The following is a 3,576-nucleotide window of genomic DNA, read 5'->3' as shown; positions in this document are numbered from 1 at the left end:
CTTCATTAATTCACTCAGCCAATATTCTTGCTGATCCAGACAGAAACCATCCCTCTTCCACCATTTTATAATGGCTAAATGAAAGGAAATACTGCTCCTTAGGATCTTGCATCTACCTTCCCCAAATTAAAAGAAAAAAACCCCAAAAACGAGAAGGTGGATGTTCTGCAAAACCTGCAAAAATTCTGCATATCTAGTCCAAGTGCCAACTAAGCAAAAGCACATGGCCTCTCATCAGTGCCAATGCTTCCTTTAGCTGAAAAGGATTGGGCTTTAATGAACAGCCACTAGTTGTCCTACAGTTTGGCCTTCAACTATTTAATCCAAAAAATTCCACGTAGAAGTGCCAACAAAGGAAGGGAATTAAAGCATGAAATCACACACACACACACACACACACACACACACAATATTTTCTCTTTACCATAAGAAGTAATGCATGTCTCTACTTTATAGTGTTTCTGTTAAAGCCTAAAAGAAGTTAGTCTCTCTTTATTCTAAATTTAAAAATAATTAAAATGAGATATCATCAAGGTCAATTGATGAAAAAAGGAGCCAGTCCCCTACCTATGTTGGAAGCAAGGAACAGGTCATATCCATGACATTAACTACAGCAGAATTTCTCTTTGTGTACCTGTAAGATAGAGAGGACTTTTAAAACAAAACAAATTAGAATAAAATAACCTCACCAACAGCACTCTAAAAACCAGTTGGATAATAACTGATTATTTCTTCTTCATAAAAAATAAAATTATTTTATAACTATTTTACTAATACATTTATCTTAGAGCTTTGACTGTTTTATCTATTGCCTTACACTGCCTTACTTAATTAAGGCCTGACAGAAATGGGAATTTTCTTTGATCTCTGGCTCCATATCCCTAAATCACACTAAGTCAAGCATGTTTATATTGGCGAATTTTCCTCTAATGAAGGTGTTTTGAAGTTAAGTCAAATGATGAAAGGAGAAGAAACATCTGAGTATCTTCAGCAAAAAGAATGTCTCAAGAAAAGGGCTCAGCAATTCACTGGTTTTTCTCATGGCATCTTGACCTCTTGTTCCTTGAAGTTAAGTCAAATGATGAAAGGAGAAGAAACATCTGAGTATCTTCAGCAAAAAGAATCTCTCAAGAAAAGGGCTCAGCAATTCACTGGTTTTTCTCATGGCATCTTGACCTCTTGTTCCTCAGACAGTAGATGATAGGGTTGAGCACGGGAGTAAAGACTGCAAACATAGCTGAGATCAATTTGTTAGAAATAAATGAAGAAATGGCCCAAGGTCGAAAATACATGAAGATTATAGCTGTGTACAAGATAACCAGCACTGTGAGGTGAGACGCACAGGTGGAGAAGGCCTTCCAATGCCCAGTAGCTGAGGGGATGCGCAGATTGTGGAGACAATGAGGGCCTAGGAAAGGGCAGTGGCTGAGAGAAGGAACAGAGCAATGACAATGGCTAGTGTACAGCCTACATCTCAGCCACGGGTGAGTCCATGCAGTCCTGTTTGAGGATAGGAGACACATCACAGAAAAAAATGGTTCAAGACATTATTGCCAAATAAGGCAACCTAGGAGATGAAGTTTACCTTTTCCATGGAGATGGTGAAGTCACTCATGCAGGAACTGATGGTCAGCTAAGCACAAAACCCTGTGGTCATCATGACTGGGCGGTAAAGAGACTAACATATGGCCACATAACGATATAGGCCATGGCAGCCAAAAGCACACATTCAGTACCAGCGAGGGAGGTGAAGAAATGCAGCTCGGTCATGCATCCAGGATGAAGATAGTATTGGGATGATGCAGGAATCCAACCAGCATTTAGGGACTGTGACAGTGATATACCAGGCCTCCAGAAAGGACATGGTGCCCAGAAAATATTACATGGGCTTCTGCAGGGTCCCAGGGACCCACACAATGAGGACGATGACCACATTCTCCAACAGCAAAAGTAGGTACATGATGAGGAAGAGGAGGGAGAACAGAACCTGCAGCCAAGGGGCAGTAGGGAAGCCCACCAGATAAACTCACTAATGCTGGTGATGTTTTCCTTCCACAAGGTGAGGACACCAAAAGACAAAGGATTTAATGATGATAATGTCAAATTGATGAGTGAGGTGCACATTAGCAACAAGGCTACTAGTTCATTATTATTAAACTTAACCCCAGTGCCATCATCTAGCCCTAGGGTATGATTTGGGGATCATGAGAAGCCACAGATCCTCACCAGAAAATCAGAGGACAGAACATACCTGAAAACAAATCCCCTGAAGACACAAAGCTAAGAATGTCAAAGCAGAATCATGAGGTCAGATTCAGGGGTCAGGCCTTTGGATCTGGGTCAGAAAGAGGTCTTCAGGTAGTTCTGATACTCTCTTATCAGCATATTCCATCTACTAATACTCTTCTTATCAGCATATTCCCAGATTTCAGAGGCAGCAAAAAGGCAGGAGAAGTGCCAAGGATGGTCTAGAAAGCAGAGCAGGGAAGCAGGGATGTTCACAACCTGGAGAAAGTAAAAGCAGCATATCAACTGGAAAAAATCTCCCGGTCAGGAGAATCTCTGACTGTGTCCTGCTGACTGTTCAGCTAGGCTGGATGTCTTTTGAAGACTCTGGCAATGGTGGTTAACAATTGTTTGCCAATATTTAGGACCATGGCTTAAAAAATTGAGGAAAGAAATGTCTACCCACTTAGAATAATTAAAAACATTTTGACTTTTTTTTTTTCTGACAAGTAAGGGGATTGCAACCCTTGGCTCAGTGTGGTCTGCACTGTGCTCAGCCAGTGAGCACACCGGCCATCCCTATATAGGATCCGAACCCGCAGCCTCAACACTTACCAGTGCCGCACTCTCCCAAGTGAGCCATGGGGCCAGCCCCATTTTGTCTTTTTTAGATATGTCCTATTAATACGAATAATCATAGTTATATATACACAGACATAATAGTTATATACATATATACATACGTATGTATACATACGCATATTTATATATCATAGTTCATATTTGATCCTAAATTAATTTGAGTGATTCATCTTTGTTCTCTTCAAATAGTGTCTCAAATTTTTTTTTTTTTTTTTTGTCTTTTTTCCGTGTTCGGCAACGGATCGCAACCCTCAGTGTTGCTCCTATTAATACGAATAATCATAGTTATATATACACAGACATAATAGTTATATACATATATACATACGTATGTATACATACGCATATTTATATATCATAGTTCATATTTGATCCCAAATTAATTTGAGTGATTCATCTTTGTTCTCTTCAAATAGTGTCTCAAATTTTTTACACTGCAAAAGTGTCACATGATTGATTCTATCTTATCCTAGACTCTGAAACTCCTTATGATGGACACTGCTTGAAGACAAGTTGCATTTAAGAAACTGCCTTGGGAGCGGGGGGAGCCAGGAGGTCGCACAACTCAGAAGGTTGCTGGGCTTCCTGGGACACAATGTGGTTTGAGGACAGAACTGAAATTTAAAAACGCTTTCTTCACAAGTGGGAATAAAAAAAAGAAAAAAGTAGAGATACCAGTTGGCTTGAGATTATAAATAAAATAAAATG

At 39.8% G+C, this 3,576-nt stretch overlaps 1 pseudogene; it reads right to left on the bottom strand.

The window, feature by feature from the left end:
* Window positions 1–946: 946 nt before the first annotated feature.
* Window positions 947–2,124, bottom strand: LOC103581511 (annotated as a pseudogene).
* Window positions 2,125–3,576: the final 1,452 nt, after the last annotated feature.

This window comes from Galeopterus variegatus, unplaced genomic scaffold (genome assembly GCF_000696425.1).
Source record: "Galeopterus variegatus unplaced genomic scaffold, G_variegatus-3.0.2 Scaffold13211, whole genome shotgun sequence".
Lineage (NCBI taxonomy): Eukaryota > Metazoa > Chordata > Mammalia > Dermoptera > Cynocephalidae > Galeopterus > Galeopterus variegatus.
The sequence above is the reverse complement of the archived record's forward strand: the minus strand, read 5'-3'. Positions and strand labels throughout refer to the sequence as shown.